Source organism: Filicampus tigris, chromosome 21 (genome assembly GCF_054856515.1).
Source record: "Filicampus tigris isolate MCC_2025a chromosome 21, RoL_Ftig_1.0, whole genome shotgun sequence".
NCBI lineage: Eukaryota > Metazoa > Chordata > Actinopteri > Syngnathiformes > Syngnathidae > Filicampus > Filicampus tigris.
The window spans coordinates 2,339,225-2,356,531 of NC_141237.1; the positions used below are offsets into that span (position 1 = coordinate 2,339,225).

The following is a 17,307-nucleotide window of genomic DNA, read 5'->3' on the forward strand; positions in this document are numbered from 1 at the left end:
CTCTCCTTCTGCACTCTGCTGATTGTCATGTCTAACAGGTGTGCCACAGGAGTCTCCGCCCACCAGCAATCATCCAGGAATGTCAGAGCAGACTGACAGAGAACAAGAGCATGACACGGGTAAGTGAACACGGCTGTAACAGTGCTAATTGTGTCTTGTACAACTTTTGTGGTGTTAAAACTTGATGGTATTTTTGGCCAGGAACCAGGATTCTACAAACAAACATTGGCTTGTAGGCGCTAATAAAGCCAAACCAATGAGCCAACTGTTAGCCGTGTGTGCATAGTTTTATAGAGCTTCATCCACCTGGCCTCTTTTGGCATCCAATTTGGACCCGCTGACAGCGACAGACTTGGCAAAATTGGATTGAACAGCACATCCGCACCGCGAGCGCGGCTCCGCATGCCACCAATGTAGCCAGGAAGTTCCTGATGCGAGCGCAGATGTGTGAAATTGAAGCGATTACCGATTAACACTCCCGACTGGAGGCCGGAACTCCCGCTCATTTACCTCCAACACGAGTGACGGCGGACTGGTAAAGTTTTGATAACATTCAGACGAGCCATATCAGCAAAATAGATTTGAATCATAGAAGAATTTGTAATGGGAGAGTTTAAAAGTCAAACTATTTGAACAATTACAAAGCAGAGTGTTAGAATCATGATTCATTTCAAATGCTCGCCTCCTCATCTTTGAAATCCTTTAATCCGTATTTTCATTACCTTGGATCATCCTTGAGCAATAACCACAGACTGTATTCATAATAAATAGTGGAACGTGTGCATGAAAATTAAACACCTATTCAGTTTTTTGCAATTTCCAGCCGCCCTTGACACTGTCATTTTTTTATTCACGATCAAAGACCAACCACATTCGTTTTTATATTATGGAATGTCCAGTAAATTATCAAAATTCTCCAATGTGTTGCACACCACTGCTGTACAGCGTCGTATTCTCTCTTTTTACGTTTCGACGTAAGGTCACTTGCTGTATAATTACAATGTGTACTTTAGCTTGAACATTGTATGTTTATTTAATTGATACTAATGCATTCACAATGTATAATGAATAATATATATTGCTACAGTGTATTTATAATAAGTTGATAATATATTTTATTCAAGTAAGTATTTTAGAAGTAATATATAGCTAGAACTGAATGTGGTGATGGCCCGTCCACTTTGAACACAAGTGGGAATTCTATAATTTTAAAAGTAAACAGAATACATATTGTCATATGTATATGACAATATGTATTCCATATACTTTTAACTTCCATATAATTAATTGGTGTGTATGTCATGGATTTTGTGCATTATATTTATGATTAGAATGCACTGTGTTGACAGGCCAACTGCAAATGGCCATTGGTAAAGTTGAGACTTGTAATTTTCACCAAAACGTCAATGTTCTGCTATCGCTCCCTCCCTTACTCTTTGGACTGTAGTCAAGCAAATAAACATTATTACGCTACAATTCATTGCTGTTTATACTCTCAAATAGGACTGATGGAGGATTGCTGGCGGACTTGTCTAAATTCACAGGTTCATGCCTAATAACGAGTTTGCCAAAAGCAGAAATAGAAAATGAGCAAAGTCATTACGCTGTCACTTTTGTTCACTGATGAGAAGCGCTCTCCTCCAACTCAACAAGCGCCCGCGGGGCTCCATGCAAAGACGGAATGTAGTCGGCCTTAAATTGGCCACTTTATTCAGCGCTAAGCTAAGCTGCCGACGTTTCCACTTTCGCACTTTTCTCATTACTATGCCAGCAAATGGACTGAGCTCAGCTCATTGCTTTCAGCCAGGAAGTGCTGTGTGCTCACACGCCGAGAGACAAAATAAACACTTTATTTTAGGTCTTTGACTTTGTTGTTAAATTCCACCAGAGATGTTTACCACTGGATTACACCAGAAAAATACATGGCCGAATTGAGCTGAACTAGGTGGAAAACTTAAGGTTGGGTTCAAGTGCAAAGAATATACGTTTGGAATAGTTAAAAAGCATGTTTTAGATGTCTCCCTCCTCCAACACACCTGACTCTAATGACCAGGATCATTATCATGCTTCTGTAGGGCTTGCTGATGAACTGATCATTTGACTCGGGTGTGTTGGAGAAGGAAGACATTTAAAACATACTGGATAGGAGTATTTGAAGACCGGAGTTTGTGACCCCCGGTCTAGTATATACGTGGTACAAATTTGGTAGCAAGCAGGCAGGCAATCTCTAGAAGTCCATATTTGAAGACCACATGGATCATGGCCAAAGCCTTCTATGTTTCAAAACCAACATAGAAGGCTTTCAGTGTCTTCTTGAAACTTTTGGTTGTGGTTCTGCTCATTAAAGAAATGCCTTTCAAATTCCATGCTGCTTAGTGAAGCTGAATTTTCAAAATATTCATGAGCTGGGTTACACGGGTTTTGTGTTTTATAGTGAGTCATCAAACTTTGCTGTCGTATTCAACCCACACGCAATGATGAAAACTCTAAATATTCATGATTTTGTTTCACCCATCTGTCTAGTTTATGTGGTTAAAATTCGGTAGCAATCAGGCAAAATCATTCGAAGTTTGTCTTTAAAGGATGCCTGGAAATGGTCAAATGACCCCAAATTGGCCACTTCAGACCAAAATGGTAGACTTTCTGCACAGCTTTGTGAGATTTTTTTGTGGTCTTCTTGTGATTGACCTAGCTACCAAAATATATGTTACCAAGTGAAACCAGCTTTGGGGGTTGAATTTTCTAAACATTCATCAGCTGCGTTAAGAGTTGCAACTTCTATGGTGAGTCATCAATATTTTCTGTCAAAGTCAACCCACGCGCAATGATGAAAACTAAAAATAATTGCACTTTTGTCGCACCTATCTGCAACCAGACAACATCTCTCGAGATTTATCTTTGAAGGATCCTGAAATTAGCCCAAAATAGCTGGAAAAAGAAACTTCCAGTGTCTTCTTGAGACTATTTTGTGGGTCACCTCATGATAGACATACGTACCAAATGTTATGCTCCAAAGTGAAACTGACTTTGGGGTCTGTTTTTTATTTATTTATTTTTTTAACAATTCCAAGGGGCACCACCAAGCCACTTTTTGAGGGTCCTGCCTACAACCCCTCCCAAATGTTAGCGTTAACCAGGATGAACACACCTGCCAAATTTGAAAAGTCTCGTATGCGGAAAAGCCCTCGTAATGACAGCTTATTTGGCCAAAGTTTAACAGCAACGATGGAAGAAAGCAATTTCAAGACCCTAGCTCCACAAGTCAGACAAGTGCAATACACACCTTAAAACTCGGCTCTGAGCAGCACGTGTTTACACTTGTTATGAATAATACGTATGTTGTTAATTGGATTCAGTTCCAACAAAAAAACTCATTAGTGTCTGAGGCGGATGACAGGTAGGGACGGCGAGTGACTGTCAAACTCTCCCACAAGTTTTAGAGTAACTTTCATTCGTCAGGGGGAAAACAGAAAAACAAAAAGCAAGTCAGCACTTGACACCTTCTGGGAAGCGCAACCGCCTGCTATCGGGACCAAACCCTTGGAAGAGGAACTCGCTTGGTCCGCCAATGTCGATCAAATCATGCGCTCGATACCGCATCTTCAAGCGGAGGACATTTTTTCCCCGACATGGTATCCGTCCCGAGGGCTTTGCTCGCTCGCCTGGAAGTGTAATTAACAAGCCGGCGCGTGTCGTTATGCATGCCAGCTGACAATCAGCTCGCACCTCCGAGAGTCAATCAATCGCCCACAATTCCTTCCTATCAGAAAACTCATCAGCGTTGTTTATTCTTAAGAGTTCCTCAGAGTCCAGCGAGGATAATTAGCCATCAGCGTGCCATCCGTTTTGAAGCAGTCGGACCATCTGGAGCCCTTCAAAAGTGCCTGAAGTGGTACGTTCACGTGCCAATCAATCACAAGAATGGTACAAATAAGGTCTTGTCCACAATTATGCTAAAACACTCCAAGCGGTTAAGTAAAAATGACGCCGACCTGTGTAGTGAACCGCCGCCTACTCACAAATATTTCTGTAAAACTGCCACATTTTTGTACTCTTCCTGTAGCGTATGATAGCCGGCCGTCTTGGCAACGTATTTGAAGATTCTAATAGAGGCCGGACAGGCAGGCAAAACTCCTTCATGCCAGAGAGAGTGGGGAGTAAACTTCTCAAGATGATTCTGAGAATGGTTGGGAAGATGTGTATAATCAGCTGTGAACAGCGAGTTGCTTAATGTAACACAGTGCCCTACTAAAGGTAAGATTTTTGCGATGATTGTCCTTAAGTTTGGGGTCACTTAGGAATAAACCAATTGTATATTTTACTTTTCAGACATGAGTCATTCCGGAGTGGCTGCTCTGCTTGTCTTAGAAGACATTTCGCCTCTCATCTGAGCAGGCTCCATCTGTTCATGCAACAAGGTGTGGTTGGGACTGCGCCAGAAAGCCTTTCTAAATAAGAAGTTTGAAATGAAACTTAAGTGTTTTGGAATCATAGTTTGTAGTATATTTGGATAAACATTCTTTCCAAACATTTACTTGCAAATTTTCAAGGGTTCACTGTAACACCTAATATTGGAACGTCTCCATTGTCGGCAAACGGCAGGCTTAGCTTTGGCCTGTTACAGGTATGAATCAGTACTAGAAAAAAAAATACGGCACACACAGAACTCTCCAGAATGTTGAGCACAAAAATGGCAGATTACCCCGACAAGGTGACCCTACAGGACATGGCTGTAGCAGGCAGATAGGAAGATCAGTGAGGTTGGCCGCGACTGCCAGACTTGACATGCTTTTCCTCACTCATTCCGGAATGCCTTAGTGTCCCTGCACAGATGCTGATTGGAGGGGATTCATAGCAGATTTTTTTTTAAAAAAGTCACTGCAGCAGATTCCAAAAAGCTGCACTGTACTTATTTCACAGGATTGACCACATAGAAAAATGAAGTCTTGGACAAAACTGCGGAGAGATGAAGCAGTATGAAATACTTTCTGCACATCAGAGGCGCACAGAACGTATTATTGCAAAGCACATTCTTGACTTGACTTCCCCTTTAACGTAGTTCTAGTGTACTTCTTGGGTTTCCTTTTTTTAAGTTTGCTTCAGAAAAGCCCCAAAACAATAGTCACTCTAAGAGACGCTACACTACATAGCGCACTGCGGTGATGATAATTGAAAATTGATCTGGTAATGCCAACGTTTTAGGGTTTCTCAACAAACTGTGATAAAATCTCATCCCTAACACTGTCATTTCTTTTTGCCGTCACAGGATTTTAACATAAAGGTCAGCACGTGCAAGATGACTTCTCTTCTTGGTCGACACAAAACTGTTTGATGAATATGTCAACAACATGCGCTGACCTTCAAAGTTATCACCGCACACACACTCATCGGATACTACTTTTCACTCTTCTTTTTGCCCCCTCCTGTTTTAAAGTTATGTCGACTAGAAATACTGTAGTTCTGCAACAGCTACAATGCAATGTTTCCTGCTTTGTCGTAACTTTAGTCCTGCATCTGCGCTCTTAATGGACACGACGTTCCCAGCAAGCTCACGTTCATCCCAACGCTGTTGCGCGTCAGCGGCGTAAACTTTCAACGCTCGTCAACTTCCTGCCTTTGTTCTGACATCTCGGAGAGATCATCTCTACAATTTGGCGTCCCTCAAGGAGTCTTGCGGAATCGTGTCGACGCGTTCAAAGCGGCTCAGCTGGCTGATGCCCCACTTTAGTGACAAGACAAGTGAAGGAGTCGGCGTTTGTCTCCCAAACAACGAGCCGCTGTGGAGATACTCTCAATAGTGAGAGTGAAGGCTGAGATGCATTCAAGTTCACAGCTCGGAATGGAAACATTTGCCCTGGACCACATGACAACGGTCCTAAAATCTTTATAGTGGCTTTATTTGAGTCTCAAAAACTGATTTTAAATTCTTGCTGTTGGTCTGCATCAGGTTTCTCAAACTGAGTTGTAAATTATTCATTATTATTAATATTAATATTATATTATTAATATTAATGTATTAATATTATATTATTAATATTATTAATTATTATCCATTATCGATACCGCTTACAGGGGTCGCGGCGCGTGCTGGAGCCTATCCCAGCTGTCTTCGGGCAGTAGGCGGGGGACACCCTGAATTGGTTGCCAGCCAATCGCAGGGCACACAGAGACAAACATCCACACTCACAATCACACCTAGGGGCAATTTAGAGAGTCCAATCAACTTACCGTGCATGTTTTTGGAATGTGGTAGGAAACGCAGGCACGGGGAGAACATGCAAACTCCACACAGGGAGGCCGGAGCCGGGATCAAACCCACGACCTCTGAACTGTGAGGCGGACGTGCTAACCAGTCGACCACCGTGCCGCCTCAAGCACCTTCAATAATGTAGAAACCCTCGCCGTCAAAGACGGCGGTCATGTTTCATTTCGCCGCATCAAAGGTGTCCATTTTTCATGAGCCTTCGTTTACGCGGGTGAATAATTCAGCTTTGATGAACGCCTGCCACATTCGTCACATTTCTCTATGCGTCGACGACGCTTTTCCCAAGTGCACTCTGCACGCCATCAGCCTAATTATTCATCTTTTATTCCTTCAAAAGCAAATATATGATGTCTGTCAATGTTGCATCATCTAAAGAGAGTGGAGTGGCTCTTTTTTCCAGATGCCCCCAAACTTCCCACTGATCTCCGCAAGTGTTCTCTTGAGAGGCTTTTTTTTTCAAATTATTTTTCAAACTTATTGATGTCTTATTTCTTCACTTGTCACCTTGCACTTAGCCTCGGAGGAGCTGTGAAGAATATTACATTACAGTAAAAACGCTTCTACACGTGTGCTGACCGAGATCACGAACAAAGTACTAGCCTTTTTCCAACTGGGCCATATCTCTATCTCTATCTCTATTTCTCTCTCTCGCTCTCGCTCGCTCTCTCCCTCTCTCTCTCTCTCTCTCTCTCTCTCTCTTTCTCTCTCTCTCTCTCTCTCGCTCTCTCTCTCGCTCTCTCTCGCTCTCTCTCTCTATCTCTATCTCTATCTTTATCTCGAGATACAGATCTCTATATCCATCCATCTATATAGATATATAGATATAAGAGGGGAGTGACGCAGCACAAAAGCAATTTAGTGGTGTAGCGTTTTAATTTGTCACCAGAAGCTAATTCGATGTCACAGCTTCATGCAGCTGAACATCACACAATGAAAGGTGAAGCTGGGAAATAAGAGACTTTTAATTATTTACACAAGTGCCGCCAATTGAACCAAAGTACAGCGGGCGTCCTCCAAATGATGTATGTTGGGGCGAGTCGCGAGGAAACGCCGTCACTCACCAGACGCGCTACAAAATGTCCACTTGACAAAGTGTCTGCTGACTGTGAAATGCTTCGATCCTAATACATTCCAGCTCATAGCACTTTCTATTTGCTCTCTTGCAGATTTATTGCTCGATGCCTTAACCGCTACCTTAAAGCAGCTCATCGCCCAATCCCTTGGCTTCCTTACATACTGTATCTTTAGCTCTAAGCTTATTAGCTTTCTTTTTTATCAATTTTCAACCCTGCATCATGGCTCACTTACCTCTAAAATAATTGTCTTGTATCTATACTCCTTGTTGACTCTCTTACTGATGATTACTTAAACTCATAGCCAATCCTCAGGCCCCATTGCTTACTGTATATGTGTACAATGCCTAACCCTAACCTTACCTTTTAGCATTAGCTCGTATTGTATATTTAGGTCTTTAGGTGCCATTTCTTGGCTTCCTTAATTACAGTGTGACGACATACATATCGTGGTTAAGGGGTCATAGCCCCACCTCCTGGCTCCCATACATACCGTATCTTTAACTCGCAGGTCTACACATCTACTCCCCTACATACTACACTTTATGTCTTGTTGCTTATACCCTTACCATCTACAACACATACCACACATGTATCTTTAGCTCAATCCTGTACCATTTGTTCCAGAGTAGGACCTTGGCTCCCATACATACTGTACCAATGCTTTAGTGAACATTCATACTCATTAGTTGCATCCTTTCATATTACTTGTAAAACTCATTTTAGTTCATGAGCTCCATTCCCAATTTTATCTCAAGTGAGCCGGAGCATACGTATTCATAAGATAGAATTTACAAATACTCCAAATATTTTCCATTGTTTTGGTGCAATAATGTCAAGTACATTTGTAAAATATTCACATTTGTTGAGTATTATCTTGCAAATCAACAACGGTTACTTTTGTTGAAAAGTAGTAGTAAATGTGTTCTCTATCCCCACAAGCCGTCTTAGACACCCTGACAGGCCAGTTCTGGTCCACGGGCCATACCTTTTAGCTCATAGCATTGTCCCTTTGCTGCCTTACATAGTGTATAGTTATTTTACATTCCTGTATCTTTACATTAAAGTCCACTCCTTAGTTCCTCAGTGATGCTCCCTTACATACTGTATCTTGAGCTCCTTAACACGTTAGCTCCAAAGTATCTCTTACAAACAGATGATTAGCTCGTAGCGTGATGATTAGCTCCCAAACAAATTTGAAACTTGGGAGAGGACTGCACGATAGCTGTCCAAGTTGGACGGTAAGCACTTGAAGAGCGAGTTAAAAGACAGCTAATATGTAACATTTAACGATGGTCTTCAAAAGGAAGGGAGGCCATAATTGCATCAGATGATTAAAGATCACATTAAAGTTTTTGCTAAATGGAGCTTCACACGGCGGGTGCACTGCCGCTCTCTCAGCCATATGGAAATAACTCAAGTGTGGACTTCAATCTATGAATATTATGAATATTAGCATGTGCAGATTATCAAGTTGCTTTTAATGAACTTTGTAAAAGTTGACTTTGAAGCTGCTGAGTCAGCAGATAAATGTTCATCAGGACAATGGCCAACCAATGTGCATTAGGCCATACTCTATTGTTAGCTCCCACTTGGCTCCCTTACATACTCTATGTTGAGCTCACAGCCCATTGCTTGGCTCCCTTAAAGCTTTAATTCAGAGCACATGACCGGAATTTGCTTGGCCAAGGTCATTAGCGAAGATAAACCCGTTAGTCGATCGTCATCAGCGACACATTAGCGACGTGTAAATTAATCAACGCTAGCGCTTCAGATTGACTGCAACACATCACACTCCTGCTCTTCCTCTTCATCAACACTTACACTGTAGATTTGATCCAGGCCTGATGGCTTCTAGTAACTTAACACCACCCAGACATCACAGCTACGCAACCCAGCAGGGGGATGCGCGACATTACTTACAGTTAGCATCAGAAGTACAATCTGCAGGTGCTACTGCAATTAACATCATAATAATTATTATTATTCAGGAGGGAAGGGAATAGCAAAAACACTCATACTTGAAAATGTAGTGAGCCATAAGGTTTCCTGCTTTTGCTATTGAGTCAAGCTAGTAGAACTGTGGCCTCAGGCTGAACTTTTACCTGATTGTGACATCATTGCGAAGAAGCGTGAGACATTTCCCAGGCTGTCTTCTGTATCCTATTTAAACATTCTATCTTGTTGTTGTTATGGTTGCGTTGCATGCTGGGACTTCCCCGGCATTTGTTTGCGTCGCTATTCGCTTCACTTCAGCGCCCAGGCGACGGCCTCCTCCTCCTCCTTCTCCTCCTCTCTCAGGTGGAGGCGCAAACACGTCAAGTTTGTCCCACAATGAAGCAGCAGCTCGTTTATTTATTCTCTCTTTTCTCTCTAAAGAATCCGCTGACCTAAATCGCCCGTGATGGTGCTACCATTAAGGAGGAGGATTGTTAGTCCAATCAAGCCTGCCATGTGATTTCTTTCCTTTGTGATGCCCTCATTTTTCTTAAGAAAGAGAAACGTCTCTGTTGCTTTCTGTATTGCAGCAATAACTTAAAAAGAAGGTGAGACTCAGGAGCCAAGAGTAGAGTAAAAAAATAATACGATACGCCACATACATAAAAGACTGAAACATTTCTCATGAATGTCGACTAAATGTGCTCCATATTAGGTGATGAATGCTGGAGTTGTGTTTGTAGCTTTCTAGCGTAGTATATAAGCATTGGCGGAGCGAAGATTTTTTCCTTGATGGGGGGCCAAGGATATCTCAGGGGTTCCGCAAAACAAAACTTTTTTTTTTTTCAAACCCTAAATAGTCTTCGGAAAACGTTGATAAAAAAATTCTTGATATGTTCCCTATAGGGGACAGGGGGAAATGTGGAAAACAATTCTGGGAAAAACTAAGGAAATACCCAAAAATATTGAAAGTACCCAATTATCTGGTCTGGCACCTGGTGGTCCAAGCGTATTTTCTCCTGCCTCTAGCTTATATATAATATCAGGTCTTCTCACTAAATAACTCAAATAAATAAATTAATGAAATTAAATCATACTAGGTAAGGATAATATATAGAATAAGAAAACGAATAAGAAGGGCTTTATTGATCCCACAGTGGGGACATTTTCAGTGTTACAGCAGCAAAAATATAAGTCACACATATATATAGATATATAATCCATTTTGGAGGTGATTTGTAACTTTGTTTTTAAATTCGTCCTATTTGTATTTTACATCATGTTTACATCCACAATAATTCCCAGAATTTTGACTCACGTTTTTTTTTTTTTAATATATAATTTTTTGCTTCTCAGTAACCGTAGCTGAGTCTGTGAGCCTACCACTGACCAAAAACACACCTGAGACACTCTCCAACATGCTGTAAAATGTTTTCCCCACACACTGGAAGATGCAAATCCTCCCGTGATGTGGAAACAAACGAATATTTTTCTTTCCCCAGAAATCGGGCACACAGCAGGGATTTTCCTGCGTGGCTCTATGTAGGCCAGACGCGGCATTGTTGCTTCGGGCAGAGCCCTTGGACGCCGCACGCAAGGTCATGGCGTTCCCAGGTGAGCACATCAATGGCAGGAAGCATTTGTACGGCGGAGCAATGAAGCGCGCTGACGGGACCGGTCGGGAGAGAATTAACCAGCAGGAGAAGGCGCAAAAAAAAAGCTTGGGGGTGACCTCTGGTGTCCTCACAAAGCTGCAATTTACTTTTTGTAATCCCCCACAGAGCAGCCCGAGGGGGGTCGGAATAGTCATGCCATTCCTCCAGGAGGGAATGTCTCTGAAATGTCAGATGGTTGCTAAGATAGTCGTACATTCAGCATGGCGAGGCGAGGAAAATGTGGTCGAGTCACTTGGCTGGCGAAATGAAGCGCCTTAATGCACTTCAACATAGGTTCTTGGCACAAAAATGCCACGAGATGGTGGCAAAACACTACTTTTGGTCGAATGAAGCTCCTAAAGTCACTTCATCATATATAATTTTTTGGCGCCAATATGCCACAAAATGGTGGCAAAGCACTACTTTATGTCAAAATCAAGCTCTTCAACTCACATCAATGTAGTTCCTTGGCACCAAGATGCCAGCAAACCCTCATTTTTGTCTCAGTGAAGCTCCTCAACTCACTTCAACGTAGTTCGTTGGCACCAAGATGTCACAACATCGTAGCAAAGCACTACTTTTGCCCAAATTAAACTAAAAATCTAGCTTTTCAACTGACTACGAGAGTTTCTTGGTATCAAGATACCACAAGATGGCAGCAAAGTATCACTTTTATCGAAAATGAAGCTCCTCAACTCACTTAAATGTAGTTCCTTGGTGCTAAGATGCCACAAGATGGCAGCAAAGCATTACTTTTGTCTAAAATGAAGCTCCTTTATTCACTTCAACATGCTGTAGTTCAAAATGGCAGCACGATGGTGGCAATGCACTACCTTTTTTCCATCCCAGGTGAACTCAGTGGTTGTAGGAAACTAACAGGTAAAGAAAAAACTATTATCGCTACAATTCTGTACTCATGTACTTTTCTTATGAGCTCCTGTCTCGCATACCGACTGTGAGTTTTGCCACCAACCCTTTATTATCATCATTTGTGTTATACAATAAAGGTATCGGTTTGGCCTGGGGACCAAAATAAGAGAGAATAACCAACTGTAAGTGAATTCGTGAAGTCCACTATACAGACGAACGACATAAGCTATAAAATCTCCACTCCACTCTATATAGCGCGCCTGGATCATTACCACCATCATATTTGTGTTCCATTAAGAGGAGTTGTTGAAGGAGTAACACGTTTTGGAATCAAATTGGCCAATGGCAAGAGGCAAGGCGCTGCTCGGCGTCCATATGAACGTGAGGAATGTCTGGTAATTGGCTTTCGATCTGCAGCCGCCACTAGTCTCGTTTAGCGGCTAATGAAAATATCCCGCGGCCCAGCCTTTCGCAAAAGATGCCCTTAACACCCGCGGCAGCCGTGTCCCACCACGTGCTTTATTACCAGAGGTATGATGGGGCAACATATTCCAAACTTGAACAAGAAGATGAAAAATCTGCAGTGGTGGGTCAGGGCGGTCCAAAAAAAAAAAAAAAAAAATCAGCTTTAAGGGGAAGAATGTCAAAAGGTGAGCAACTTGACATAGATGGAAGATGAGGTTTTTTTTTTACCCTCTTTCTTTTGTTCTTTCTGCTTCCAGACAAAAAAGGCCACAAGGTGTACTTCCTCTCAACAGGAAGAAAAAGACAAAATGTGCTCACTGAAATTCAATGTGATCTTTGTCCATCAGAGCAGACTTCAATTTGTCCTGCAGACAGGACCGCTCGCTCTCTCTCTCGTTCATCGCCCTATTTCTCTCTTCCATTTATACTCACGATGATACGAGTCCAATTTCATGGTGTAATAGAAATTTACTAGAGCTGGCTGCTCCGTGTGATCAGGTGATAATATCTTGGTGAAGCAGCATGTGCCTCATTCGGTTTTGATTTGATGGATTACAGTTGGGTGGGAACTGTTCTTCTTGGACTTGTTTCTGTTGAGACTCATTTAGTGATGGACTGGTCAGCCATATTTAAAGGGGCGATAGGACATAGGTCGGTACGACACGCCCCTTTTGAAATGCGTGCCTACAGCGACGCTAAACTAGGAGTACAAATGTGAACGGATGCCGGTACAATGAGCTGCTTTATGTTGAGCACAATTATGGTGAGGGAAATGCGAATAACATTTTAGAGAGTAAAAAAATATCATTAAAAAAAATTGGGCCTTTTTCTCCTATTACTGTATTGATAGCGCATGTTTTAGCATTGACAAAAAAAGTCAACCTCATGAGAAGGTTATGACGAAATTTCAGTGTCACTGCATTGCCTTTGATGGGAACGGCGCCCCTCCCAAGATGGCCACCATGTAGGCATGTTGGTTAGCCGAGTTGCTGCAGCACTATCTAGTCTTTATTTATGTGGGCGGAACTGTTTGGAAATGTTTGTTGGGTCAGGCCAAGACACGTGGGCAACCGGTAAGGCTTTCCTGACTAGCAATTTATGTTGCACAATGTTTGTTTGTGCATACTTCATAGTAACTTGTGTATTTGTTGTTTAGCATTTGTAAGCATTGGTGTTTTGTTTGTGCCATTGATTTGAAGGTTGACAACCTGCTTACCAGAGTAAGCTGTTTCATGTGGTTGAACTTTCAGACAGGGTGAAGCATGTGGTTCATGAGCCAGTTACACGTAACTGAACGGAACGTAGCACAGTGATCAAGTTGTAGGAAGCCAACTGCTGTTTATTTTTACAGTACAAGAATTTCATTTTTCCACAACCTTTCCAAGGAGCAATTCCATCCTGACAAAGTATTTGAGACACGCTGCTGACGGACTTAAATCTCATTCCCCAACGCAAACCCCCACCACCGCCTCAGAAAAAGTAACAATGTGATAAGTCCCACGTGATGGACTCAGGTCACATGATCGTGTGCAGTCACACTGACATGAATCATCACGGCGGCCGCTACGACAGTGTCTGCAAGCCAAAACATGCCGGCGCCCATAAGAAGCTAATTGACCACCTGATGGACTATTTTGCTCTGAAGCGCTTACCAAATGTGTACAGCGTGCACCTTTAGTGTTTGTGTAGTGTGTAGTACACGCATGTAGCCCTCAGCTGTTTGCATATTATGACTCATGAAACATCCTGGCAGGTAATTGGAGGAGAGACACGCTCAATACATTTCTCATAATGATTCATGTCTTGGGCCTGCCAGCGCTATGCCGGCTAAACACGACAAATGACTCGCACCTCGGCATAAAATAGAAGAAATAAAGATTAAAAATAGTACATTTCTGATGAATATCTTGCATGTGTGCTTGTTGGTGAGAATGCTCCAATTGGTGCGGGAGGTGCCAAGTCCTAATTGGATTCGTAGTGGCTAAATTATTTGTATAAAGAGTACACACATAATTGGACCCACTTGAATTCCTTTATAATCTTGAGTGATTATTCTATTGGAAAAAGCAGGTCAAAGTTGACCTGTTTTGACATTCTACAGCACTAAAAGTCAATAAAATGTCATCATTCCATGCAAAAATGTGGTGACTTTTGCTAAACTGACCTAAAATACACAAAAATGAAAACATTTGAAAATGTCCTTCTTTTATAGAGGTATTGCAAAGAGACCACAGGACATTGTCAGGATGCACTTTTTCAACTTCTTCCATCTGGCCGGCACGACACGAGCATCAAGACGAAAAAAGTGCCTCTAACCACAATCCATCAGACTCCGAAGCAAATGACATGTCAACCACGCTGTGCAATATTTGTCGTAAGTAGTTCTGTTCACTCACAAGTTTACTCTATGCAATATATCTGCATCCTGCAATACTCGAATAGTCAAATGCCTTCATCTTTGCATGTTGTATACATATTTTTGGGTTTTTGCCACTGTCGAACTTGAATACACTGTGCTTCTTGTTAAATTTGCAATGTTCCTTCTATATGTTAAATGTCCCCCCTTTGTTCCTTCGGTATTTCAACTTTGAATATTTAAAATTGCTCCGTACTACCATTATATTTTTATTCTGCATTTGACAAACGTCTTAAATCTTGGAGTTCAAATGTGTCAATTAAAATTGATATTTTTAGATTTACTGAGGTGTGCTAAATCAAGGGAAATGGTGGTAATGGAAGGACTGTTGAAACTGTGACATTGTACTCATCCAGACAAGCTTACAGTCCAAAATTAATCCATAAAACACTAACTGGCAAGACCCTACTGTATCTTTTCTCTCTGCTCACCATGCATAAAACCACCCTCACTCTCTGTTCGAGGAATTTTCCTCAACTTTGCTAAGTTCTCATTACTTTTGACCAACCGTCTTTTCAATGTTCTGGTCCAAATGACCGGAATGTGCTGCAAGAAATACTAAAACTCGCCTCATTCCAAATGAAGCACCCTTAATTCAACATTGAAGTTGTTACTTGAAATATTATTTCAATTTATTTAAAGCAGGTTGTTTGTCATTGGATAAGTGCATTTAATGATGTATCCTGCGTTGTTCGATCGAACCAATTTGACGTGCGTCGTCCGCAGACATGCTCGTCAAAGTGAACCCGATCGTCATTGCGCCGAGCTTGCTAGCGGCATGACAAGCTTGTTCCGTTTCAAACTGAGTGTCAAATTGACATCTTGCGCCCGTCGCGCCGCGCAGACGAGTATTCTGTCGAGGGGTGCTGATCTTTTTTCTATCTGCCGGGAGAAAGTCAAGAGTGTGACATCCTGTCTGGTCATTGCGCCGATGAACGAGATGGCACCAGAATGATTTTGCTGTTGCTGAGGAGACTTTAGACACGAGGGAGAGAGAAGAATGATGTTGGGCCATGGCCATAGTGTCATTATTTTGTACACTTTCATGATGCACATAAACCTCCTGTCACGCCAGGTTTGAGCTAGTTCCTGGTTACGCTAAATATACAGCTCTTGAAATAGAAAATAGACTAAAAAGACTCAACTCAATATTAACGAAAATGATCCGAATTTTCTCCCAAATTAGAAATTTTCAGAGGATTATTTCACCCAAAATACTCAATGCTGTCTGAATACTGCAATTGCCCCACCTTGCCACGAAATATTGCCTCAAGACTATTTTTGGTGTAATCCTGCTAAGACAACAAAAGCTCGAGGAGACATACCGTAAGCTCTTCGGTGCCGTCATCCCAGCGAGGAACAAGTCAATAAAGACTTTTTGATGATTCCATTTGCTTGAAAGAAAAGTGTCAACTACCATATTCCTTTTTCCATTCCCGCCCACTGACCTTGATTAATAGCCCACAGCTATTTCTGCATTTGTCCGACCGGATGATGCATAGCTCTGCCGGCCGCGTGATAAAGTGAACACATTATTATTGTTTTTTTTTTTTATATATCTTTTTTTTCCGCACACTGGGGTTCTCAGCTGCAGACTATCAATGATTGCACATGATAAAAAGAATAAAAAAAAGGTGTTATAAGTGCAGGGTGTAGTGGGAGGTAATAAAAGCCATTCATCGTGGTGTCGCCGGAGCGCGCGGCCCACCTAACAACTTGTGCTAAGCGGCCGTTGCTGCTTCTATTAAAATTATCAATAAAATCACTCGATTGCCGATGGATACGTGAAAGAAGGTTGAGTACTGTACGCGTAACACTCCCCCCTCAAAAAATTACGAGTGATGCATCCTTTTTTAAAGTTTGGATTGTGAGCGGTATCATTTGTCAGAAAGTAATAATTGGAAATAAAAGGAACGACAAAAGGGTTCGTGGCAGAGTGATGTGGGAGCCCCGTACATAATGATTAATTCATTCTCTAACTCCTTCAGGATAATACTGTCATGTAGGCACAAAAGAAGAGTTTCGCAACTACTTGAACTGACTCAGTAAACTGCAGTAACATTGATCACGTTTTATATATATATATATATATATATATATATATGTATGTATGTATGCAACAGAATGCAAATCGGATTCAAGGGAGAATTCAGGATGTGTCGACTCAGCGGTTTTCTACATGGAAAACACGGAAAGGAATGCCGGCAGGGTCGCTTGTTAAGGGCGAGGCGAAGGTTATTGAGAAGGAGATCCAGAGCGAGGTGCAACACCTCTGATCTCCGGCGCGCTCTGCTTATCGTCACGCGCAGATGCAGGGAAAGTCGCACTAAGAAAAAACGCACTTGTGATTTCTGGCCGGCTCCAAGCAACTATCTGGCCGGAGCAGATCACATGAGCGGCGCTAATGAATAAATGTAAAGCACAGCCCCTCGTCCCGGGTCTTATCTCCAACACTGGACGGGAAAAGCTGCAAATACCGGATCAGGCGGGAACGTCGAGAGGAATGTCATCCAAGTGGAATTTTTTTTGTTCCCTGCACTGAATAAACACAAGTTCCTGGATGGAATTTGATGTGGGGATCAGGACAGAATCAACGAAGAAACGGCCAAATGAGAACTAGTAGCA

General features: G+C 42.0%; 1 protein-coding gene and 1 long non-coding RNA gene across 3 annotated transcripts in view; both read left to right on the forward strand.

Annotated features, from left to right (window-relative positions):
• On the forward strand, window positions 1-5,408 carry LOC147127120 (uncharacterized). The gene is made up of 5 exons (XR_015084572.1): window positions 1-119; window positions 3,797-3,892; window positions 4,064-4,254; window positions 4,330-4,418; window positions 5,267-5,408. It is a non-coding gene; the product is annotated as an uncharacterized LOC147127120 (long non-coding RNA).
• A 5,376-nt stretch (window positions 5,409-10,784) lies between these two features.
• LOC147127121 (cadherin-18) overlaps window positions 10,785-17,307 on the forward strand; it is a 140,043-nt gene continuing 133,520 nt past the window's right edge. Inside the window, exons 1-2 of one of the 2 annotated variants that reach the window (XM_086021594.1) lie at window positions 10,785-10,890; window positions 14,479-14,640. The gene's annotated coding sequence lies outside the window, so the exon portion shown is untranslated. Of the gene's footprint in view, window positions 10,891-13,308; window positions 13,340-14,478; window positions 14,641-17,307 lie in introns of those variants that run through there. The other variant, XM_086021593.1, reaches the window with a different exon arrangement.